Source organism: Schistocerca gregaria, chromosome 10 (assembly GCF_023897955.1).
Source record: "Schistocerca gregaria isolate iqSchGreg1 chromosome 10, iqSchGreg1.2, whole genome shotgun sequence".
Lineage (NCBI taxonomy): Eukaryota > Metazoa > Arthropoda > Insecta > Orthoptera > Acrididae > Schistocerca > Schistocerca gregaria.
Window position 1 is genome coordinate 189266171 of NC_064929.1, and position 27495 is coordinate 189293665.

The 27495-nt window shown below is 44.6% G+C and overlaps 1 protein-coding gene and 1 non-coding gene across 2 annotated transcripts in view; both read left to right on the top strand.

Moving 5' to 3' along the window:
- LOC126293576 (short neuropeptide F) overlaps window positions 1-27495 on the top strand; it is a 518100-nt gene that overhangs the window by 116714 nt on the left and 373891 nt on the right. The window lies entirely within an intron of this gene.
- Trnat-ggu (transfer RNA threonine (anticodon GGU)) lies at window positions 13262-13332 on the top strand. The gene has a single exon. It is a non-coding gene; the product is annotated as a tRNA-Thr (tRNA).

Sequence of the window (27495 nt, forward strand, 5' to 3'; positions counted from 1 at the left end):
TTTGCGTAATCTTTGTGGAACCTTACAAGTATGTCGTCTGCTACCGATGCCTTTGCGCTACTAACTAGGGGAGGCGACGGCGTATGGAACGCGGATTTACTATAAACTTCGTACACTCGTAGTACTCCATGAGGACAACAAAATGTGTGAGCAGTAGCGCGTACTTCTCAAGCGTTGCTGAGAAAATCGCAAGATTATTTCAGTCGTCAAATGTATAACTGTGCGTAGCCATTTTTACCATGAAGCGGTGGCAGCCAAGTCCTGTTCGTCGGTTTTTTAAAATATCTAACACATTTTATTTACTATTCATATTACAATTGATATAATGGGAAAAAACAGGTGTATTAGGATGGACTTTAAGTAAATTTACAATTTTATTCGGCAGTCAACAAATTTTTTACTATCACAAATACACTACTGGCCATTAAAATTGCTACACCAGCAAGAAATGGACAAATACATTATACTACAACTGACATGTGATTGCATTTTAACGCACTTTAGGTGCATAGAGTCTGAGAAATCAGTACCCAGAACAATCACCTCTGCCCGTAATAACGGCCTTGACACGCCTAGGTATTGAGTCTAACAGAGCTTGGATGTCGTGTACAGGTACAGCTGCCCATGCAGCTTCAACACGATACCACAGTTCATGAAGAGTAGTGACTGGCGTATTGTGACGAGCCAGTTGCTCGGCCACCATTGACCAGACGTTTTCAATTGGTGAGAGACCTGGAGAATGTGCTGGTCAGGGTAGCAGTCGAACATTTTCTGTATCCAGAAAGACCCGTACAGGACCTGCAACATGCGGTCTTGCATTATCCTGCTGAAATGTACGGTTCCGCATGGATCGAATGAAGGGTAGAATCAAGGGTCGTAACACATCTGAAATGTAACGTCCATTGTTCAAATTGCCGTCAATGCGAGCAAAAGGTTACCGAGACGTGTAACCAATGACACCCCATACCATCACGCCGGGTGATACGTCAGTATGGCGATAAAGAATACACGCTTCCAATGTGCGTTCACTGCGATGTCGTCAAACACGGATGCGACCATCATGATGCTGTAAACAGAACCTGGATTCATCCGAAAAAAGTGATGTTTTGCCATTCGTGCACAAGGTTCTTTGTTGATTACACCATCGCAAGCGCTCCTATCTCTGATGCAGCGTCAAGGCTAACCGCAGCCATTCTCTCCGAGCTGATAGTCCATGCTGCTGCAGACGTCGTCATACTGTTCGTGCAGAATGTTGTTGTTTTGCAAACGTCCCCATCTGTTGACTCAGGGATCGAGACGTGGCTATACGATCCGTAACAGCCATGCGGGTAAGATGCCTGTCATCTCCATTGATACTGACACGAGGCCGTTGGGATACCAGCACGGCGTTCCGTATTACCCTTCTGAACCCACTGATTCCATATTCTACTAACAGTCATTGTATCTTGACCAACGCAGCAGCAATGTCTCGATACGATAAAGTGCAATCGCCATAGGCTACAATCCGACCTTTATCGAAGTCGGAAACGTGATGGTACGCATTTCTCCTCCTTACACGCGGCATCACAACAACGTTTCACTAGACAAAGCCGGTCAACTGCTGTTTGTGTATGAGAAATCGGTTGGAAACTTTCATGTCAGCACGTTGCAGGTGTTGCCACCGGCGCCAACCTTGTGTGAATGCTCTGAAAAGCTAATCATGTGCATATCACAGCCTCTTCTTCGCGTCTGTGGCACGTCATCTTCGTGGTGTAGCAATTTTAATGGCCAGTAGTGTATATAATATTCATAACTATCGACTAGTACACGACGAAACTCATAAAATGATACGAAAAATGTATGACTGTCAGTCATGGTCTGTGCGGCTGGTCCCGGCGGAGATTCGAGTCCTCCCTCGGGCATGTGTGTGTGTGTGTGTGTTTGTCCTTAGGGTAATTTGGGTTAAGTAGTGTGTAAGCTTAGGGACTGATGACCCTAGCGGTTAAGTCCCATAAGATTTCACACTCATTTGCACATTTTGTATGCTTGTGAGTGTTTTCAAAATTGTTCGCATTTAATCGAAAGAGAACGACAAATTGCTTGTCGTGAAGACGCTATTTAAATACACTCGATACTTCATTACCAATTATCAGCGCCGATATTTAAGGAAATGCTGCAAATGCTTGCAAATTATCGGCTGAAAGAGAGGTTTTTGAGATTGTTAACAATGTTTGTTTTTCCACGAGAAACCTCAAAAGACCTTGCGTACGCGGAAATGTAGCATTTATTCAATGCAGCTGGTGCCCTTTAATTTTATGTTTTCCGTGTTTTTAAGAAAAATACCACCTGGAACTTGTACTCGTAATGTCGAAAGCGACGATTAATTGTACGTCTTTCGAAAGCCGTCTGTGCCGGCCAAAACTTGCAGGTAACAAGTAGTTTCGGGCTCCTTCCACGTACAGGGTGGCGCAGGGGAAAGGGAAATTTTGAACGTTACATTTGGCAGCACTGTAGCGCCGACAGATGTTCGAAACTTTGCACAATTGTTGTGAACGCATTGCGATTTAGTAATCACGGGTAACTGGACTGGTGCGGAACGTGCAGTAGCTCCGAGAGCGTTTTACAAAAAATGTGATAGTGTGGCTGCCGCGCAGAGAACATTTCGACAACATTACCAGCTTGGACGTCATGGACGTGTCCCACCTGCGCAAGCGGTTACAATGTGGGTGCGTAATTCTGAAGAAACAGGATCTGCCTTGAAAAAGAAACCTCCAGGTGGCATTCCAACGGTACGTACCCCAGAGAACATTGCAGCTGCTAGAGCTGCAATCGAGAGAAGTCCTCACCGCTCCGTTCGACAGCATGCATCTTCGCTAGGGATTAAGCGACGTAGCTTACAAAGAATACTGCACGAATTAGACTTCCATCCCTATACGTTGCAGATTGTGCAACACGTACATGTACGAGACCCAGCGTCACGTATGGAGTTTAGTAGCCAGATATTGGCTAAAATCAATGAGGACGCGTACTTCCTTGGTAACTTACGGATATCAGACGAAACTCATTTACACCTGAACGGATTCGTGAACAAACAGAATTTTCGTTACTGGCCACAGGACAATCCTTGTTGAGTTTCACTAGCGACCACTACATAGCGCCAAGGACACAATATGGTGTGCTGTATCATGTCATGTTGTCATCGGCCCTTATTTTTTTGAACGTGAGTATGGCAGTGCAGTGACAGTAACATCCGCTCGATATGTTGAAATGCTTCAAACATTCTTTACACCGAGGCTGTACGAGCTTAATCTTAATGTCGAAAACATGTGCTTTCAGCAGGACGGAGCCACGTCACACACTGCTCGACAATCGATGGCAGCCGTTCGTCAATTGTTTGGAAGACGCATTATTTCACGTAACGGTGACACTTTATGCATTTGGCCGTTTTCTAGTCGACAGTTATGAATATTATATTATTTGTGATAATAAAATTTTGTAGGCTGCGAAATAACATTGCAAATTTAATAAAAGTCCTTCCGATTACACGTATTTTTCTTATTATATCAGTTGTAATATAAATAGTAAAAAAAATGACTGTGTTGAAAATAATAATAATAAAAAAACAGACGAACGGGACTCGATCCAGCGATTACGCAACTTAAACGCTAACCGCTCGGTTGCTACCGCTTCATGATAAAAATGGCCACGCACGGGTATACATTTGACGACCGAAATTATCTTGTGAGTTTCTCAATAACGCTGGAGAAGTACGCGCTACAGCCTGCACATTTTGTTGACCTCGTGGAGTACTACGAGTGTGCGAAGTTTGCAGTAAATCCGCGTTCCAAACGTCGTGGCCTCCCCCTGTAAGCCATTATACTTGCTTTTTCATTCCGTGAGCGCTTTTCTGCATATCTGTGAATTGCACGTCGTTAAAGGTCAGATTATGTCGTTCCCCTGTTTTGTCCTGTTCTATGCTGTCTCATAGCTGCTCATGTTCACGTTAATGCTGTGGTCTTCGGCGATGGAACAACATCCACTGTGACAGAGGCTCGATACAGCGTCATTGGAAACCCTATTTCACAAACTCCGAGACCTGCAGTACAGGTTCACTAATCTGATTTACGGTAATGCGTGACCCGGCGATGTGTAAACAGCCATTAAACTCGTTTATTTCTTTGCGCATACAGCAGCATGTTTATTTCATTTCGCCATTCGCAGCCAACAACGAGCTTCATATAATGCTAAAATAATTGAACTAACAGATTCTCCAATGTCAATTATTTACCTTTATTACCTGCTGACCAGCTATTTATTATAAATACACACTGGGTAATAGGTTAGAGAACAAACAGCAGACAGTACTTCGACGTTTCTATGTTCCTGCAGTCATTTTTCCAGGAATAAGAACAAGTAAAGAAGTATTTAGGAAAATAAAGAATAATAGATAACAACAACAGTAGGAACTGACCTAAGAAATAGATTTCTGAAATCAGTCATTTATTGAGCCGTTACATATCGCTTAGAACGTTAGACATTGAGAAAGGAAGAGGAAAAATTATTCAAATACTTTTCAAATGTGGATCAGTGGGAAAAGAAGAAAAATTTTATGTATGAATATAATTAGAATGATTTGTTGCAAACACTATAGGAAATAAGATATGAAGTATCTCAGAAAAAGGAAAGGTCTGGACTCGACACACTGTAAGGGAAAACTGTTCCCAAAACTATTATTCAAGGAAAAATGAAAGAAAAATGGACAGATACAAGAAGATACGGCGTGCTGATGTGTTCGAGGGGAGGAATTTCATGGCACAAGCCATACGTATCAGTGTACATAACCGCTCACACATATCCTCATATATACTACGTAATCCACTTTACTGTGTGTGAGGGAGGGGGAGTGAGTTTATCTCGGTTTCCGCAACTCAACCAGTGAAAACGGAACTCTTATAGAATCACTTTGTTGTCCGCCTTTCTGTCTGTTTGTCTGTTAAGAGCCCTTTTTTCTTAGGAATGGATACAGGTGTCAAGTTTAAATTTATGTCACATACAAAGATCTACAGTCTCTCGGCGGTGTAAAAAATTTAATCTTGTAAATCAATGCAGTCGAAAGACACGGCCATTTTTGACAAGGCAAACTCACTCATCAAAATGCATAGTCCACTTCCTACTGACCTACACTCACGAAATTTGGCAAGAAGCGAAGTTACACAGTACAAGTAAAGTGAAAAAAAAAACGAAAATTGTTATTTTGTAATTATATCACATATTTCCTTTTTTGCCATTACAAACCTGCATGGCATAAGACATCTGTCAAAAATATTAAGATCTAAATCGTATTTCAAAAAGGACTTTACAACTTTAAAAATTCATACACATTCACTGAAAGAAAGTATAGAGCTGGGTTTAGTGTTATTTTGTAGAGAAACATACAACGTTTTCATACCTTAAACTAAAGATGTTGTATGTGGCTTCCGTTGGTTATCCTGCACACATCCCATCGGAAGTCAATTTCTTCCCAAACTCGCTGCAGCATTGCAGGTGTAATTTGATCAGTGGCGGCGTAAATTCTTGCTCTAAGTTCAGATAGAGAAGCCGGCATAGGAGGTGCAAACACGACATCCTTGATGAATCCCCATAAAAATATCTAGTGGTGTCAGGCCTGGGGAACGAGAGGCAAAGCAAGTGGCGCATCACTGCCAATCCACTGACTTGGAAAGCGGTCACTGAGAAAATCCCGTACTTCATCCGGGTAATGGATCTGTGCATAGTATTGCATGAAGTAAACATTTCCCTCATGGTCATCCTCATCGATCTGTGTTACCAAAAATTGTTGTAACATATCCAGATACACTACCCCATTGATGGTTCTGCCACAAAAAAAAGTGGCCGTACACATTGTTCTTGCTCAATGCACAAAAAACATTCAGTTTAGGGCTATCACGAACATATTGCAGTGTTTGATGTGGATTTTCACTGCCCCAAATCCCACAGTTGTGTGTGTTAACCTTACCATTTAACTGAAAAGTCTACTCGTCAGAAAAGATGTTTTTGTCCAAGAAATGTTCATCCTCATGTGGTCGATTTAACATATCTGCACAGAAGCTTTTGCGAGCAATTTTATTAGTGTCTCGTATTGCTTGTACGATCGACAATCTGCACCGTTTCAAATGCAAACGGTTTCTCGACAAACGGCAAAGAGTCGTATGCGCGATTTGCAGTTCGCGAAATGCACGGCGGATGGATTTCGTAGGGCTGTTAACAAAACGTTGTCTCACTCTCTCAGCGACGTCGTCAGATGTGCTTAGACGACGTGATGATTTCCCATTACTCATAAATTGTAGGCCCACTAGGAGGATCTTTAGCGCACTTGGTTCAGAAATTACACTGAACTGTTGTCGCGGACTTCGATTCTTCAAACCAAAAGACATAGCTAGGACACTCGGGTCGAGTGAAGCCCGCCATGATTAACTCAACTAAATGGCTCTGAGCAGCATGCGACTTAACTTCTGAGGTCAACAGTCGCCTAGAACTAATTAAACCTAACTAACCTAAGAACATCACACATTCATAAACGGGTATTCATTGTACAGATATATTATACTAGGACTGACATGTGATTACATTTCCACGCAATTTGGGTGCATAGATCCTGAGACGTCAGTACCCAGAACAACCACCTCTGGCCGTATTAACGGCCTTGATACACCTGGGCATTGAGTGAAACAGAGCTTGGATGGCGTGTACAGGTACAGCTGCCCATGCGGCTTCAACACGATACCACAGTTCATCAAGAGTATTGACTGGCGTATTGTGACGAGCCAATTGCTCGGCCACCATGGACCAGACGTTTTCAATTGGTGAGGGATGAGGAGAATGTGCTGACCAGGGCAGCAGTCGAACATTTTCAGTATCCAGAAAGGGCCGTACATGACCTGCAACATGCGGTCGTGCATGATCCTGCTGAATTGTAGGGTTTCGCAGGGCTCAAATGAAGGGTAGAGCCAGGGGTCGTAACACATCTTAAATGTAACGTCCACTGTCAAAATGCCGTCAGTGTGAACAAGAGGTGACCGAGACGTGTAACCTATGGCACCCCATACCATCACGATGAGTGATAAGCCAGTATGGCGACGACGAATACACGCTTCCAATATGCGTTCTCCGCGATGTCGTCAAACACGGACGCGACTATCATGATGCTGTAAAAAGAACCACTCGTGCACCCAGGTTCGTCGTTGAGTACACCATCGCAGGTGCTCCTGTCTGTGATGCAGCGTCAAGGGTAGCCACAGCCACGGTCTCCGAGCTGACAGTCCATGCTGCTGCAAACGTCGTCGAACTGTTCGTGCAGATGGTTGTTATCTTGTAAACGTCCCCGTCTGTTGACTCAGGGATCGAGTCGTGGCTGCACGATCCGTTAGAACCATGCGTATACAATGCCTGTCATCTCGACTGCTAGTGATGCGAGGTCGTTGGGATCCAGCACGGCGTTCCCTATTGCCCTCTTGAACCCACCGATTCCATATTCTGCTAACAGTCACTGGATCTCTTCCAACGCGGGCAGTAATGTCGGGATACGATAAACCGCAATCGCGATAGGCTACAATCCGGCCTTTATCAAAGTCGGAAACGTGATGGTACGCATTTCTCCTCCTTACACGAGTCATCGCAACAACATTTCACCAGGCAACGCCGGTCAACTGCTTTTTGTGTATGGCAAATCGTTAGGAAATTTTCCTCATATCAGCACATTGCAGGTGTCGCCATCGGCGCCAACCTTGTGTTAATGCTCTGAAAAACTAATGTTTTGCATATCACAGCATCTTCTTCCTGTCGGTTAAATTTCGCGTCCGTAGCACGTCATCTTCGTGGTGTAGCAACTTTAATGGCCAGTAGTGTATTTTGTGCAGCACCTTATAATACAAATTAAGTCAGGAACAAACAGGGGGTGGTGAGGGGACGGGGGAAGGTGCAGCACCAAGAAGTTACCAACTGGCATGAAAATGGTGTCCTGCAAACACATGATAGGTATTTCACATAAATTGTATGTTTTATTCAAGACAAGGAGCTTCACAAACTTCAGTTTGTGCCCCTTTATGTAAACAGTTATTGGGCTTCGCATAGATTGCTGCTCTTGGAAGTTTCCACGAGGGATATCGTGCCAAATGCTGTCCAACTGGCGCGTTAGATCACCAGAATCTCGAGATGGCTCGAGGGCGCTGCCCATAATGCTCCAAACGTTCTCAGTTGGGGAGAGATCCGGAGACCTGGCCGGCCAAGGTAGGGTTTGGCAAGGATGGAGACAAGCAGTAGAAACTCTCGCCGTGTGTGGATGGGAATTATCTTGCAGAAATGTAAGTACAGGACGGCTTGCCATGTGGGGCAACAAAATGGGGCGTAGAATTTCGTCGACGTACCGTTTTGCAGTAAGGGTACCGCGAGTGGCATCCAAACAGGTCCTCCTGAGCATATAAACGGCACTCCTGTTTGTCAGACAGTATGGTAGGCGGCAGGCCGATCGGTATCATGCCGCTGCCTGCAGCATCTCCACATACATCTTCGCTGGTTATCGGAGTACAGTTCAAAGTGTAATTCATCACTGAAGACAATTCTGACCCAATAAATTCGATTCCAGGTCGAAGATGTGTCTGGAGACGTCCCGTACAACGGTGGGATTCATACCTGACTGTCGCCTGCCATGTGGTTCAATAATCAGGAGTGATGGTCTGGGGTGACGTTTCTTTTCGTAGAAGAACAGTTTTGGTATTGTCATGTGTGGATCTCCTACAGCCCAGAGGTATGTCGACGATACTCTACACTCTCCATGGCAGTCCACCTTGCGCTCACATTTCAGCAAGATATTGCCCGCCCGCACGCGGCGACTTTCTACTGCTTGTCTTCATGCTTGCCAAACCTGGCTTTGCTAGAAAGGTCTCTCGATCTCACCTCTATTGAGAACATTTGGAGCGTTATGGGTAGTGCCCTCCAACCAACTAGGGACATTGACGATCTAATGCAGCAATCTGGCACGATATCCCTCAGCAGGACAGCCAATGACTGGGTTATTGACTTGCTCGTTTTGTGAAGCTGTTATTTAATGTAGCTTCAAGTATGTAAGCGGCAAGCTTTTTTCAGTAACCATATTTTGCTGAAAATTCGATTTCCTTAGAGAGTCCGCTTTACCACACTTCCTCTAATAATGATACTACTACTACTACTACTACTACTACTACTACTACTACGTGATCAGGCCCAGTGGAACGCAACATCTACAAGTTTCCTCCTGCACTGTATTCTGTCCATTGCTGCTATCCGCCATCCGTTCACGTCTATTGACACTTCGTTTAAATATTCACGGAGTCTATCCTTCCAACGCTTCATGGCGGTCTCTTTCCTGTATGTGTGAAATCCAGGAGCTTCCGAGGCCATCTGTGATCCTCCATCCGGGCCACATGGCCAGCCCACTGCATTCGTTTGGCTTTGACAGTTCCTGCTATGTTGGGCTGCTGGTATAGTTTAGTTCCTCAAGCTCTTGGTTGTATCTGAGCCTCCATTCCCCTGTATCTGCATCCAGAACCGGACCGAAGATCTTCCGAAGAACTTTTATTTCAAAAACAAGGAGCTTATGGACGTCCTGTTTCCGGATGCTCCATGTCGCACAGCCATATAGAACAACAGGCTGAATCAGGGTTTTGTACAGTCGATTCTTGAACTGTCTGGAGAGATATCTGGACCGAAGCAGTTGTGCTAGTCTGTGGTAAGATCGGTTTCCTGCTTGTATTCTGGCACTGACCTCTGCTTCACATGACGAGTTCTCAGTGAAAAGTGCCCCTAGGTATTTGAATTCTTGCACTCTCTTGTAGGACTGGTCTCCCAACCTGCAGTGATGATCAGCAGTCTGACAACGACCACGCGTCATAACGAGGTGCTCTGTCTTGGCTTCTTTTATGTTTTGCCCAAATTTGCTGGCAGCCACTAATAATAATAATAATAATAATAATAATAATAATAGGTTAGCACCGACCTCACATGGTTATCCTTCGCTGATGACCTCGGGATCCTTTCAGGTGACAAATAAACAGCAATCCATCAGACTGAAGTCCTCAAAGAGAGTGTCGAGAAAGTTGGACTGCAAATTTCTTTTTCTAAAACCGAATTCATGACTAGAAAGCACATCAAAACACAAATTTAATCACAAAATATGGCACATTGAACAAGGTTAACCAGTTCAGGTACTTAGGAGAAATTATTGAACCTGCAGGTACACAGAAGTATTAGCACAAAAACACGGGAACTCAAAATTCAGACAGCATGTGGGAAAGTTGTGGGCATCTAGAATAAGGAAAGCATAATCATCACCACGAAAGCTCGTCACTTCACGACTGTTATCAGACTTGATACACTCTACACCAGCGAAACTCTGAACCTTAATTACAAAGGTTGAAAGAAAAATCATATGAAAAATACTTGGTTCAAAACTCACAGACAAAGGATACCGTCTCCAAATAACACACAGTCATGGAAAAATGTTCCAACATCGATACCGATTTCCGCAAACGACAACTGAAATTCTGTGAGTACATTATGAGACTAAATGACAACCGACTACCAAAGAAAATTTTGACGTACTTACAGAAACTGAAAACGACAACAGTATGGATAAAACAGGTACAAATTGGTCTAAAAAATGCCAAAATCTCACCGACAGGCATCGAAGATCAAAACTTGAGAAATGAGGTTTACAGGTGGGAAATTTTTTCAGAAGACAAACCCAAAGTACCTAGAAGAAAGTTGTCAGATGAACGTCGAGCTAAGCATAGCAAGATGAAACAATTCTGGATGAACGAGGAAAATAACAGCCACAGGTCATAATTTGCTTTATGTGATCCTCTAGCGGTCCAAACAGTGTAAATAAATAAATAATAGTGATAGCAGCGTTGCAGATTTGCAGTTTTACGCTACCTTACGTCAGCCTCTGCTTTCGCAACGCCCTGTGCGGGCCGTTGAGGGCTTCATTTCCGGCCCTGCAGCCTGTATTTATGATCCTCCGCCGGCGGCGCACTTTCCACGGCACCCACGGCGCTGCCACTAAATCAGACGTCGTTTCGGCCGCAGCCGAGAATTGCGTCTTCAGGAAAAACGCCCGGTGGAGCGCGCGGCGTCGCTCATCTGTCGTCGTGACGTCACAACGGTGAGGCGCCTGTCCCCGGGCGCTCGCTGATTCGTCACCGCCAGCCCGGCCTAGAATCGCCGTTAATTCCGCTGCGCGTGGTTCACACACAATATTCCCATTACGGCGAGTGACAGAAGATTGCTGCCGGAGAATTTGTTTACGCCACGCTCACTGTGCCACGGGCTCTTGGCACCATTTTCCATAATAAGAAGAGGTTAATTTTTTATAATCAAAATAAAAGAATGGGAGGACAGGATTAAAAAGTCCGTGTGGCAGGGGGACTTTCTTCTCTGAAGTTCAACCGTTGCGTAACAAAACTTACAGAAATAGTCAGAAATGATATTCTATATGTGGTAACTGTTCTCTTGGGCATATACAGGGTGTTTCAAAAATGACCGCTATATTTGAAACGGCAATAAAAACTAAACGAGCAGCGATAGAAATACACCGTTTGTTGCAATATGCTTGGGACAACAGTACATTTTCAGGCAAACTTTCGAAATTACAGTAGTTACAATTGTCAACAACAGATGGCGCTGCTGTCTGGGAAACTCTATAGTACGATATTTTCCACATATCCACCATGCGTAGCAATAATATGGCGTAGTCTCTGAATGAAATTACCTGAAACCTTTGACAACGTGTCTGGCGGAATGGCTTCACATGCAGATGAGATGCACTGCTTCAGCTGTTCAATTGTTTCTGGATTCTGGCGGTACACCTGGTCTTTCACGTGTCCCCACAGAAAGAAGTTACAGGGGTTCATGTCTGGCGAATAGGGAGGCCAATCCACGCCGCCTCCTGTATGTTTCGGATAGCCCAAAGCAATCACACGATCATCGAAATATTCATTCAGGAAATTAAAGACATCGGCCGTGCGATGTGGCTGGGCACCATCTTGCATAAACCACGAGGTGTTCGCAGTGTCGTCTAAGGCAGTTTGTACTGCCACAAATTGACGAAGAACGTTCAGATAGCGTGATGCAGTAATCGTTTCGGATCTGAAAAATGGGCCAATGACTCCTTTGGAAGAAATGGCGGCCCTGACCAGTACTTTTTGAGGATGCAGGGACGATGGGATTTCAACATGGGTTTCCCCATATGCGCCAGTTCTGTTTATTGACGAAGCCGTCCAGGTAAAAATAAGCTTCGTCAGTAAACCAAATGCTGCCCACATGCATATCGCCGTCATCGATCCTATGCACTATATCGTTAGCGAATGTCTCTCGTGCAGCAATGGCAGCGGCGCTGAGGGGTTGCCGCGTTTGAATTTTGTATGGATAGAGGTGTAAACTCTGGCGCATGAGACGATACGTGGACATTGGCGTCATTTGGACCACAGCTGCAACACGGCAAACGGAAACCCGAGGCCGCTGTTGGATCACCTGCTGCACTAGCTGCGCATTGCCCTCTGTGGTTGCCATACGTGGTCGCCCTACCTTTCCAGCACGTTCATCCGTCACGTTCCCAGTCCGTTGGAATTTTTCAAACAGATCCTTCATTGTATCGCTTTTCGGTCCTTTGGTTACATTAAACCTCCATTGAACGTCTTGTTGCAACAACACTGTGTTCTAGACGGTGGAATTCCAACACCAGAAAAATCCTCTGTTCTAAGGAATAAACCATGTTGTCCACAGCACACTTGCACGTTGTGAGCAGCACACGCTTGCAGCAGAAAGACGATGTACAGAATGGCGCACCCACAGACTGCGTTGTCTTCTATATCTTTCACATCATTTGCAGCGCCATCTGTTGTTGAAAATTGTAACTACTGTAATTTCGAAAGTTTGTCCGCCTGAAAATGTACTGTTCTCCCAAGCATATTGCAACAAACGGTGTATTTCTAATGCCGCTCGTTTAGTTTTTATTACAGTTTCGAATATACCGGTCATTTTTGAAACACCCTGTATAATGAAGGCGAGAAGGACCAAGTGATCAGTTTAGTGAGTATGCACTCCACGCTCGAACTTTTACGGGAATCGGCGAAATGACTCGAGTAATGAGCACAGCGTGGAAGGGGCATCATACAAGCAGTATGTGGTATAAGGTGAGACTCTGGGTATGACGGGAGGCATACTAGGGTACTCAGTGCACGACCATTGTGCCGGGATGGCGCAGTGATAAGCGCATATGCCTGGTAAGCAGGAGACCTGGGTTTGAATCCCAGTCCGGCACAAATATTCAACTTTCCCGAATGAGTTAATGACTGCTCACTGGCAGCTAATGGGAATAATTCATTTGCCTCTTGAGTGGTATTCTGTTTGTTGTGACTGATCCTAGTAGCTAATTCCAATGAGTGCAGAGTGACGGTGTAGTACAACACGGTACAGAAGAAGCAACTGTCACATCGACATACATAGTCATCGAGCCACCCTTCAGTCTTTTTCTTTCCCATTACACTCGAAAACGGAGCAAAGGAAGAAAGACTGCCTCATTCTTTAACCCTGGTCTTCGTGATAGTTACTACGTTGGTCGTTGTAGGATCATTCTGCAATGTCACAATTGCCGGTGCTCGTAACCTTATCGATAGTGTTTCACAAAGAGATTGCAGTTTGAGTTCACGTACTATTTCTGTATTACTTGGCTATTGATCAGACCTAGCAGTAACATATCCAGCAGCATGCCTCTGAATTGTTTCTGTGTCTTCATTTAAACCGAACACTCAAGCATTACTCAAGAATGCGTTGCACTGGTGTTTTATATGTAGTCTCTCTTACAGACGAAATACTCTCTCCTAAGACTCTCCTATTATAACGATGTCGGCCACTCACCCTCCCTAATACCAGCCTTACCTGCTCATTCCATTTCACATCGCTGTGCAACGTTGGACCCAGATATTTAAACGGCGTGACTTCGTCAAGCAACACGCCACTAACCGTGTAGACAGTTCAGACGTGGAAGTAATTTTATCGTTTAATAGTGTCTTGCATCAAGGGTGGCAGGATAATCGTCAATGGTTGTCACTGGTTTAATTCCATGTTGTTAACAGACATTTTGTTCTCGTTCCAGTTCCTCCTGCATTACCCCAGGTCGACTCAGCTTACTGTAAAATGAGTATCGGTTTTTTTTTATTCTCTGGGGTTAAAAGGTGATCTCACGGACTGCCACCCGTCAACTCCTAGTGCCACGTCGAGACAACACTGTAACCTACCTATATCAATACCCCACTTACGGGATTGCCACAGACTTTATATACTCTACCGGTCAAAAGTTTTCGATCACCCACGAAAAAACCTACACTACTGGCCAGTAAAATTTCTACACCACGAAGATGACGTGCTACAGACGCGAAATTTAACCGACAGGAAAAACATGCTGTGATATACAAATGATTAGCTTTTCAGAGCATTCACACAAGGTTGGCGCCGGTGGCGACACCTACAACGTGCTGACATGAGGAACGTTTCCCACCGATTTCTCATACACAAACAGCAATTGACCGGCGTTGCCTGGTGAAATGTTGTTGTGATGACTCGTGTAAGGAGGAGAAATGAGTACCATCACGTTTCCGACATTGATAACGGTCGAATTGTATCCTATCGCGATTGTGGTTTATCGTATCGCGACATTGCTGCTCGCGTTCGTCGTGGTCCAACGACTGTTAGCAGAATATGGAATCGGTGGGTTCAGGAGGATAATACGGAACGCCGTGATGAATCCCAACAGCCTCGTATCACTAGCAGTCGAAATGTCAGGCGTCTTATCCGCATGGCTGTAACGGATCGTGCAGCCACGTCTCGATCCCTGAGTCAACAGCTGGGGACGTTTGCAAGACAACAACCATTTGCACGAACAGTTCGACGACGTTTGCAGCAGCATGGACTACCAGCTCGGAGACCATCGCTGCGGTTACCCTTGTCGCTGCATCACAGGCAGGAGCACCTGCGATGGTGTACTCAACGACGAACATGGGTGCACGACTGGCATAACGTCATTTTTTCAGATGAATCCAGGTTCTGTTTACAGCATCATGACTGTCGCCTCCGTATTTGGCGACATCGCGGTGAACGCACATTGGAAGCGTGTATTCGTCATCGCCGTGCTGCCGTATCGCCCGGCGAGGTGGTATGGGATGGCATTGGTTACGCGTCTCGGTCACCTCTTGTTCGCATTAACAGCACTTTGAACAGTGGACGTTACATTTTAGATGTGTCACGACCCGTGGCTCTACCCTTCATTCGATGCCAGCGAAACCCTACATTTCAGCAGGATAATGCACGACTGCATGTTGTAGGTCCTGTACGTTCCTTTTTGGCCACAGAAGATGTTCGACAGCTGCCCTGGCCAGCATATTCTCCAGATCTTTCACCAATTGAAAACCTCTGGTCAATGGTGGCCGAGCAACTGGCTCGTCACAATACGCCAGTCACTACTCTTGATGAACTGTGGTATCGTGTTGAAGCTGCATGGGCAGCTGTACCTGTACACGCCATCCAAGCTCTGACTCAATGCCCAGCCGTATCAAGGCCGTTATTACGGCCAGAGGCGGTTGTACTCCGCACTGATTTCTCAGGATCTACGCACCCAAAATGCGTGAAAATGTAATCATATGTCAGTTGTAGTATAATATATTTGTCCAATGAATATCACGTGCATTTCTTGTTGGTGTAGCAATTTTAATGTATACACTTTATTTCAGTCTACTCATATATCGTACAAACTAAACAGGTCAACAAAATAGAAGTTTTCTCTCTGTATCACTAGGTAAAATACAATATGGTTCAGATTTTAGCCTCTTCAGTGGATCTGCCCATCGCCCTGATTAGAGATGCACAAACTTGGCATTCTGGAGGTAATATTTTGTAATGTTTTTGCAGATACTACACTCCAACACGTCTGTAAAGTATCCCAAACATCTTGAACAGTAGACAAGCTCAATTTTCGGACCTCCCTGTCAAGTTCATCCCATGAGAGTTCAACAGGGCTTAAGTCAGGTCACTTACATGGCCAAATCACATTAGTCAATTCGTCACATTTCTCATTTGTACTGACGTACCAGTACTGACACACCCTTTGCAGAATTTAGAAGCATGTTTGGTATCATTGTGCTACTGCAGAACAAATCTACGTCTCATATCAAACGGAACCGCACAGTTGATCAGTACTCTGTGGTAACATACCTTGTTTAACGTTCCACTGATTCTCACTAGAGCACCGACTTCATCAGGCGCAGAACATCCCCACACCATAACCGACCTGCCACCGTGCTTCACTATTGGCGTCACGCACTGACTCTTCTTACGTTCTCCACAAAGTCGAGGAACAAATGTTCGACAATGACTTGCAAATATTTCAGACTTAAATTCGTCCGTGAATGACACATTGGATCACTGCTGCACGCTCTACTTTTTATGCTACTGTGCTACGATTCTCTTCAGTCGTCGCTGCTCCCGTTCTTGCAGGATCTTTTTCCAAACGCAGCGGTGTAGGAGAATGGATGTCTTACCGGAGTCTTGATGTTCACGGTACACTCATGAACTGGTCGCACGGAAAAATCCCCACTTATTCGGAACCTCAGAGATACTGCGCCACATCACTCGTGTGGCGATATAATACCATGTTCCATTTCACTTAAATCTTGTAGCAGATACTTATTTTCTCATACAGGCGTTGCAGACCTCATACCCGTATTCTGCCTGTTTACACATGTGAATATTCATGCCTATAGCAGCTTCTTCGGTGCTTCAGTGTAATATTGTATGAAGGTAAGGTACACAAACACACTGCTAGATGTACACAGTGCAATGTAAATTAATGCGAACTGCTTGCTACACGGACAGCTGAAGAGAAGAGGCCAGTTCCAATGGAACCGTCTTAGGTCACACCACAACAGTACTGTTGTGGAAACTCATCAGTGCTCTTTGTGCGAAAACAGGTCAAATACACAACAGTGACGCTTAGTCTTTATATCTTTAAACTGGTCTTATCAGGAAATGCTTATGATAGAATATCCTAAACGAAATGACTTTTTAACAACAAGTTTATAGCTGTGATAGGTGATAGAAAACTTTTGATCGGTAGGGCAGAGTATAATTAAGAATTCTCCAGCTAACTGACAATAAGGGTATTGGTCTGCAGGTTTTCAATCCATTATTTTACCCTTCTTAACCTGAGAACCATCTACGTTTCTTTCCAGTCACTTCGAAAAAGCTGCGCGGTCTAGAGCGTCTTGTCACTGTCTGCGGGGCTCCTCTCGTCGGAGGTTAGAGTCCTCCGTCCGACATGTGTGTGTGTGTGTGTGTGTGTGTGTGTGTGTGTGTGTGTGTGTGTGTGTGTGTGTTTTGTCCAAAGTTAATTTAAGTTAGATTAAGTAGTGTGTAAGCTTAGGGACCGATGACCTAAGCGATTTGGTCCCATAAGATCTTACCGCAAATTTACAATTTTACTTCTAACAATCTGCTGATCAGGATATTGGCGAGAAATAGTAGCTAAGTATTGGTCCAGTGCTGAAGAGTGTTCTTCGACATGTAAATTAATTTGTAGGAAGGGGATAAGTGAGGGGGAGGCGTGGGGGAGGGGGGTGGAAGAAATGCCGCTGGTGAATTATGTACCCTCTGTCACACACCGTACGGTGTGCTGCATTTGCAGACGTAGCTGGAGATTCAGGCGAAGGGGCGGAGCGACGGTCCAGTTCCAGAAATAGTGCCCTACCTATACGGCTATCTCCAGGGAGGTTTTATTGTGCGCGGCAGCGGTAGAGGTCAGTCGCAGCCGATATTCGGCCGGCAGTTAGCAGTAACAAGCAGCTAACGAGGCGTTCCGCCTCCACTTGAGGTCGTAAAGCGGCAGAAGCGCCCGAGGGTGTTCCAGACCACAAGCAGCTGACCATACGCTGAAGCCGCGCTTCTACAGGCAGCACCTTCATCCAGGTATGGGCGTGAGGCCCCCATCCAGTAAAAAAAAGCATTTCAGTATAATTTTTTAAACTTATTAAAACGTAACCTTCCAGTACTGGTGGTGGTAAAAGTCCACCTAGTAGGTAGATTACCGTCGCTTTGACATGTCCTACCGCTCCTGCAGGTTACTGTCTGTAGTAAATGGTTTCTTACATTCATGTGGTGCACGAAATTACTGGCCCCTGCGAGTTAGTGCTGGGTATTAATAATTTCTTGCGGAAGGTTTTTAACGGACCGGTAGAAATTTGAACGCAACGGATAACGCAATTTTTTTAACCACTACAGAAGGCATCTATACAGGGCTTAATAGGCATTATATAGCATTTATTTGCTTTCATGACCCAGAATTCGACTGTGTTACTGACTGCCACCTATTCTTTATGATCCATCATAAATCTCAATCACTGTTGATACTATCTCTTTGAAAACATTCCACAACTTTTCTACACTTACATGACCAGATTGGAAGGAGTGAAGACTGTCTCTTAAAAAGGCGTTAAGAGCATTTTTAAATAGATATACATTGCGTTTCTTTTTTATGGTTGTAGGTGTTACGGTATTCAGCCTAGCAGCAACTGCCTTGTGGTCGCTATTTGAGCTTCAGTGCTTTCTATTACGGCCTGGAGCTCTGGTTCTTTCCCAACACAGCTACGACAATTTAGAACTATAATACCAATCGTTTCTACAACTACCTTACTGTGTTTTACCTGCCCACTTTCTGACGTACGCCCCTTCTGTGGTTCCCTGAGACCTTCTAACCTAAAAAACTGCCCAGTCCCTTCCAGACAGCCCCCGCTACCCGTGTAGCCACCTCCTTTGAATTACAAAAAAATTGTTCAAATGGCTCTGAGCACTATGGGACTTGACATCTATGGTCATCAGTCCCCTAGAACTTAAAACTACTTAAACGTAACTAACCTAAGGACAACACACAACATCCAGCCATCACGAGGCAGAGAAAATCGCTGACCCGCCGGGATTTGAATTACAATACAGCCGCGACTCTAAATGGAAACAAGTCCTTGTTAGATTTTCGGAGTTATGTGGATTCAGATGTCTACGCACGGTTACACAAGTCCTGTAAATTGCATGCTGGTGGTTTGTGGGACCAGAGCTAGCAACAGACAGCGTCTCATAGTGTTCCATCAGTGGCCAAGGCATCAATAGGAGTTCACCATCATGCTGCTCAAACCACTGTAGCACGATTCTGCAGCCAAGAAAGTCAGTTATCCTGCTAGAAGACGCCATCGTTGTCAGGGAGGCCGTACGTGTGAAGGTCTGCAGGTGCACCAAATAATGTTGGCATAGCCTAAAGCTTGTAATGGTGCTTTCGATCGCTAGAAGCTCCATGGAAACGCAGAGGAATGTTCCTCATAGCGCAATACTGCCTCCAGTGGTCTGTATCCTTCGTACGGTGCATGTTCCAAGGAGCCATTCACCAGGATGATGGCGTATCTGGCCACAACCATCAACCTGATGTAAAAGAGATGTGAATCATTAGATCAGGCGACACGTTTTCATTGACCCAAAGTGCAAACTCTATCCCCGTTCTAACAATATCACCACTTGCAAAGTAGATTAGAAATCAGATTAATAATGTTTCTCACGCAGCATATGTTCGCTTTATCGGACAACAATAAAACTATTGACTGTAGATGGTATCGTGAGAATGGAAATAATGAGGTCACTGCAAAAAAGTCATCTTGAATGGATTCCCACGTAGATTTCGTCGAAGTCGTTATGGCTCATTTTATTGATTCTAGGGTGATTCCACTTTGGCTGCTAGAAGGTCCGGATCTGTATTTTAGCAATATTTGAAGTAAAGCTGTAAGGGCGGGACGTGAGTCGTGCTTGGGTGGCTAAGTTGGTAGAGCACTTGACCGCGAAAGGCAAAGGTCCCGAGTTCGAGTCTCGGTCCGGCACACAGTTTTAATCTGTCAGGAAGTTTCATATCAGCGCACACTCCGCTGCAGAGTGGAAATATTTGAAGACCTAACAAATGCGTTTTTCAGGAAGTCCTTAATGTTCAAATAATTCCAGATCGGAACAATGGCATGATAGAAATAATTTTTGAGTTGGTGTTCACGATCCACATTTTTAATAAACTTCTTGTAAATTCACATATACTTCTTCTTAATTGTCAGAAAATGGTTCAGATGGCTCTGAGCACTATGGGACTTAACTAACCTAAGGACATCACACACATCCATGCCCGAGGAAAGATTCGAAACTGCGACCGTAGAGGTCGTGCGGTTCCAGACTGAAGCGCCTAGAACCTCTCGGCCACACTGACGGCTCTTAATCTCACATCATCAAGAAAACAGCTTTGTATCAATCTTCACACAGTTAATTTCCACTTTAACCAAACACAAGACTTGACTGTTGTTTTACAAAGTGAAATAACAACATAACTTCTACAAAGTGAAACAACGACTGCTCTGTGCGCATTCACGCAGAAACGGTTACAACAAGACAAAGATTATGACAGTCTAACAGAAATGGATACACACAAGAACCATGTCACTGTAATATATCTATATATCGAAGTAACTATACATTAATAACACCAAATGTGAATATTGTCACAAAAAATGTCTTACTTTGCAGAAAAGTATTTCGATATTAATGGTATCGATAACTGTGGGTTGGAGTGCCGTAATGGTCACGTAAATAAAGAACCATTACACTGTGTCCACTGCAGTCATAGTTGACGATGTCGTTGGGTCAGCATGCGATCTGGTAGAATGATCTCCTTTGGAATCTCAGGTTCAAAAATGTGCGCTGGACGATGAGATCCGAAGTGCTTGTGCTGCCACCAGCATCGTTCGGGGTGGTTATAAATAAATTCCAGTGTTGTTTGCATACATCACACGGCGCAGGGTATGTTCATTAAACAGTGCGCTCGTAGAGCATGCTGAACATAAGAATAGTTCCACTTTCTGCCACCAGGTGAAAATGTGGCGCCTCAAGAAGTCAGAATGTGGTTTGGGGGCAGGAAAAGAGGGAAGAACTACCAAACACATGATAATGGCACGTTTATTAGGATATGGTTACGACAAGTGTTCATTATGGTCTCCAGATTCTGAAACATACTACATCCATAACATGGTATGGTCGAAAATTGCTCACACGACATCCAGTGTAATCGGAGCGATGTCTCATCGTATGCTGTCCTTCACATCAGGAAGAGTCCAGATACATGCTTGATAAACACGATCTTTCAGATATCCACACAGCCAGAATTCGCATGGATTTAGGTGAGAGGATATGGAAGGACAAACATGTTGAATATGTCGAGATGAAGTAGTCGTTGTCGGAGGTATCTCGGAGCAGATCTTACACATGACAATCTACATGTGGCGTCACCACATCTTGCCTATAAATAATTGTGTCGATACAGTTGCTCGCTTGCAAAGATGGAATCACGTGTTGCACAAGGAGGTCCTTGTAGTGTGAAGATGTCGCCGTACACCTAGCAGGGTCGTGAGGTGTGGCCTTCTCTAATAAGAACGGACAGATACTGAAGGAACTTCTGAAACCGTGCCACACAGTCACATAAGCTGAGAGCTGTAGATGTTTCTGCACAAATGTGGTGGAGCAGAACCCCATATGCCACAGTTCTGTGAATTCACGACACCGTGTGGAGTAAAATGTGCTTTCTCCGCCCAACAAATATTCCCCAGCCACACGTCAACGATTTCCCAGGGTGCCAAAAAATTAATGCCAAAGTCACCGCATTATAGACTACTTTGGTGCTTCGTTTGGAACACATTTTTTATCCTGTAGGGATGTTGTTGTTGTTGTTGTTGTTGGCAACGATGATTATGATGATGATCATGATGTTGTGATCTTCTGTCCGAAGACTGGTTTGATGCAGCTCTTTGTGCTACTCTATCCAATGCAAGCCTGGTTATCTCCAAGTAACTACTGCAACCGACATTCTTCTAAATCTGCTTACTGTATTCATCTCTTTGTCTCCCACTACTATTTTTACCACCCACGCATCCCTCCAGTCCTAAATTGGTGATTCTTTGGCGTCTCAGAATGTGTCCTATCGACCAGTCCCTTCTTTTAGCCAAGTTGTGAAGCAGCTTTCTTTTCTCTCCATATCTGTTCAGTACCTTGTCATTGATTACGTGATCTACCCATCAAACTTTCAGCATTCTTCTGTAGCAGCACATTTCGTAAGCTTCTATTCTCTTTTTAGCATGTTGAACATGCAACTGTGCAGCAGACTGCCCCTACGTGTTCACATGTTGACCCAACGACACCATCAATTACGATTGCAGTGCTCACGCGACAACTGGTACTCGACCATCGATCAATGGTAACTTGTCGGCTCTTCGGGTAAATCACATTTTTGATACATTAGGCCGATGGTCGTCTCAACAAACGCCGTCATCGAGATGAACGGCTGCTCGAAACGTGCAACGTGCCACGGACGCAGGCTGGTGGGAGCAGCGTTATACTATGGAAGAGCTTCTCCTGCGGTTGCATGGGGCCTGCGTTAGTAAGCGAAGAACCATTGACAGCTGCAAACCGGCTCCATTCTTCATGCTTGATGTCCTCCCCGAGGACGATGTCTTCTTTCAGCTGTATAATTGTCGTTGTGTCGGAGAAAGGACCGTGCTACAGTAGTCTGACGAACATTAGAGTGAACTTCGCGTACCCAAATCAGCCGTCCTTCATTTACGCGAATTGCATGACCAGTGCGTAGACATCTAATGCCGCATACCTCCACATACCTACCAACAAGTTATCGGATCGCTGATAACCAGCATCAATGGTGCATTACGTTCCAAAGACGGTTAAACAAGCTTTAAAGCAGATGCGTCAGACACATTAAATATATGTGGTATGTGCGTTTGCGATTAAAGCCACTGATAGAAAACTGCTCCTAAACTCCTAAACCAATTTCAACGAAACTTGGTAGACATGTGATTCACTATGTGAAAACAATTGCTGTGCGGATAAGAGCCAGCAACTTCCTATTGGGATGGAGGTGATAATGTGAAGAGAGATGGGGAGAGGAAGACATGGATAAATATAAAGGGGAAAGGACCACATGTACACAAGTATGAAGAACGAAATGGAAATAGAAGGGGAGGTCTAACTGGATAAGAAACAGGAGAAGATGGACACGGAGGAGCAGACTCTATATCTATTCCAGCCTCTGTCTTCATGTACAGTTTTTGCCATATACAGCTCCATCTAGTACCATGGAAGTCATTACCTAGTGACAACAGTCCTACCATCCTTTCCTTTCTCCTTGTCAGTGTTTTTCGCATATTCCTTCTGTCTCCGATTCTTCGCAGAATCTCCACATTCATTACTTTATCAGTCCACCTAATTTTCAATATTCGCCTGTAGCACCACATCTCAAATGCTTTGATTCTTTTCTCTACCGGTTTTTTCGCAGTCCATCTTTTACTAAATACAATGCTGTGCTGCAAACGTACATTCTCAGATATTTTTTTCTCAAAGCCTATCTGACACCAGTAGACTTCTCTTGGCCATGGATGCCTTTTCGGCCAGTGCTAGTCTGCTTTTGATGCCCTCCTTGTTCCGTCCGTCACTGGTTATTTTGCTGCCTAGGTAGTAGAGTTCCTTAACTTCATCTACTTCGTAACTGTTGTGACTGACAATTAGCAATTTTTCACAACACAACTTTTATTTATGTAAGTTCACAAGGTTGATGACTGGACATACAAACGCAAGGTAACAATAACGAAAAAAGTCTCCAAACTGAGGCAAAGTTCACTTCTTATTTTCCACAAAGGTTCTTCGACGGTTGCAGTACACGAGGACGGCACCCGGCGTGAACTGAACTTCGGGCATGGTTCTAGCCGCTAAATAGCTGTCTCCAGCCAGTCAGATTTTGGCGTAGTGATACTTAATGCAGGCCGTGGCTCGAGCTTCCCCTGTAGGAAGTAGTGCTCGGAATGTCTGTTTCCATTACCTTGTGTGTAAATAGCCGGTCGGGCACTCCACGTTGCTTTTGGGTACACCTTTGGGCATAGACAACTCCGTCCTCCGTGCTGTTATATGGGTTGCCGGCCCACAGGGGCTACCTTGGCTCCGGTATAACAGTAACCATCAATCCTAATGTTAAGTTTCTCGCTGACCTCATTTCTACTCATTACATTCGTCTTCCTTCGATTTACTCTGAATCCATATTCTGTGCTAATTGGATTGTTCATTCCATTCAGCAGATCATGTAAGTCTCCTTCACTTTACCGCGCGAGGTGGCGCAGTGGTTAGCACACTGGACTCGCATTCGGGAGGACGACGGTTCAATCCCGCGTCCGGCCATCCTGATTTAGGTTTTCCGTGATTTCCCTAAATCTCTTCAGGCAAATGCTGGGATGGTTCCTTTGAAAGGGCACGGCCGGCTTCCTTCCCCACCCTTCCCCAATCCGATGGACCGATGACCTCGCAGTTTGGTCTCTTCCCCCAAACAACTCAACCCTCTTCTTCTCTTTCACTCACAATTGCAACGTCATAAGCCAATCATATCAGTGATACCATTTCACCTTGAATTTTAATTCCACTCCTGAAACTTTCTTTTATTTCCATCATTTCTTCTTAGATGTACAGATTTAGCGGTAGAGGTGAAATACTACATCCATGTCTTACACCCTTTTTAATCTGAGCACTTCGTTCTTGGTCGTGCACTTCTATTATTCCCTCCTGGCTGTTGTACACACTGTATATTACACGTACACGTCTGTCCCTATAGCTTACCCCTATTTTCCTAAAAATTTCAAACATCTTGCACCATTTTACATTGTCGAATGCCTTTTCCAGGTCGACAAATTCTATGAACGTGTCTTGATTTTTCTTTAGTCTTGCTTCCATTATCAGCCGCAACGTCAGAAAGGCCTATCTGGTGCCTTTACCTTCCCTAAAGCCAAACAGGTGGTCATCTAGCACATCCTCAGTTTTCTTTTCCATTCTTATGTGTATTATTCTTGTCAGAAACTTGGATGCATGAGCTATTATGCTGATTGTGCCATAATTCTCGCACTTGTCAGCTCTTGCAGTCTTCTCAGTAGCGTATATATATCTGATGACCTCAGATGTTAGGTCCCATAGTGCTCAGAGCTATTTGAACCATTTTTGTAACTCTCTCAGAGACAGAAAGGACTTGGAAGAGCAGTAGAACGGAATTGTCAGGATGGAGGATATAAGATGGCATCAACCAGAGGAAAACAAGGATAATCAAATGTGGTCAAATTAAATTAGGTGAAGCTGAAGGTATTAAATTATGACACTTAAAGGAGTTGATGATTTTCGCTATTTGGAGAGCAAAATAAATGATGATGGCCGAAGTAGAGAGGATAGTAAGTGTGGACTGGGAATGGCAAGAGAAGAGTTTCTGAAGAAAAGAAATTTGTTAACATCGAGTATAGATTTAAGTGTCACTAACGTATATGTATGCAGTGTAGCCACGTGCTGAAGCAGAACATGAACGATAAACAGCTTGGATAAAAAGAGAATAGAAGCTTTCGAAATGTAGTTCTGTAGAAGAATGCTGAACTAATGAGAAAGTACTGAATACAATTGGGAAGACAAATTTGTGGCAAAACTTGACCAAAAGAAGGGATTGGTTGGTAGGACACATTATGAGACATCGAGGTATCATAAACTTAGTATTGTAGGGTAGTGTGGAGGATAAAAATTGTAGAGGGAGGCAAGGAGACGAATATCTTATCCGGATTCAGAAAGGTTGCAGTAGTTATTCGGAGATGAGGAGGGTCGCTCAGGATGGCGTAGCATGGAGAATTGCATCAAACTAATCTTCGAACAGAAGACCACAACAACACACGGGCGACTTTGGGTACTCAGTAATCCTAATGAATATAGAAGAACTCGCTCTTTTTTCACGTGATATCTTGCGAACCATGGATGAAGGGTATCAGACGGATGCCATATTCCTTGACTTCCGGAAAGCGTTTGACTCGGTGCCCAACTGCAGACTCCTAACTAAGGTATGAGCATATGGGATTGGTTCCCAAGTATGTGAGTGGCTCGAAGACTTCTTAAGTAATAATACGCAGTAAGGTGTCCTCGATGGTGAGTGTGCATCGGAGGTGAGGGTGTCATCTAGAGTGCCCCAGGGAAGTGTGGTAGGTCCGATGTTGTTTTCTACGTACATAAATGATCTTTTGGATAGGGTGGATAGCAATGTGCGGCTGTTTGCTGATAATGCTGTGGTGTATGGGAAGGTGTCATCGTCGAGTGACTGTAGGAGGATACAGGATTTTTGATTGGTGTAAAGAATGGCAGCTAACTCTACGTATAGATAAATGTAAATTAATGCAGATGAATAGGAAAAAGAATCCTGTAATGTTTGAATACTCCGTTAGTAGTGGTGCGCTTGACACAGTCACGTCGATTAAATATTTGGGCGTAACATTGCAGAGCGATATGAAGTGGGACAAGCATGTGATGGCAGTTGTGGGGAAGGCGGATGGTTGCCTTCGATTCATTGGTAGAATTTTGGGCAGATGTGGTTCATCTGTAAAGGAGACTGCTTGTAAAACACTAATACGACCTATTCTTGAGTACTGCTCGAGCGTTTGGGTCCCTATTAGGTCGGATTGAGGGAGGACATAGAAGCAATTCAGAGGCGGGCTGCCAGATTTGTTACTGGTAGCTTTGATCATCACGCGAGTGTTACGGAAATGCTTCAGGAACACGGGTGGGAGTCTCTAGGGGAGAGGAGGTTCTTTTCGTGAATCGCTACTGAGAAAATTTATAGAATCAGCATTTGCGGCTGCCTGCAGTACAATTTTACTGCCACCAACTTACATTTCACGGAAAGACCACAAAGATAAGAGAGATAAGGGCTCGTACAGAGGCATATAGGCAGTCAGTTTTCCCTCGTTCTGTTTGGGAGTGGAACAGGGAGAGAAGATGTACCCTCCGCCACGCACCGTATGGAGGATTGCGGAGTATGTATGTAGATGTAGAACTGGATACGTTAAGTGACAGCATGGGCCATTGCTGCCGTCTAGATGTAGCACAGCGACGTTCCATTGCATTCTGTGACGTTACGTTGCCGTCCGGTACAGGTCCCAACGTCTTGTTTTGGAGGACGCAGTGGAGTATAGAGGAGTGGCGGTGTGAGCCGGCTCCCCTGGGAGCGGTCAGCCGTGACAAGTGGGAGGCGGGGTGCACGGAGGGAGGGTGCTTGTAGCGGCGGGGCCACCTGTTGCTTCAGCCCTGGCCGCCAGCTGCCAGGCATCCCGTGGTGTCACGTATTGTCGCCAGAGGCGTCCGCTTTCGGTAGTCCGGGTTGGCAGGTTATCCGGCCTTTTACTGTCTTGTATACTAGTCCCATTTGACTTCTCATCGACCAGGCGTAACTGCCCGTTCCTAGCTACTGACGCAAGGCCTGTATTACACTATCAAATTTCTTTGTCAAATATCTTTGTC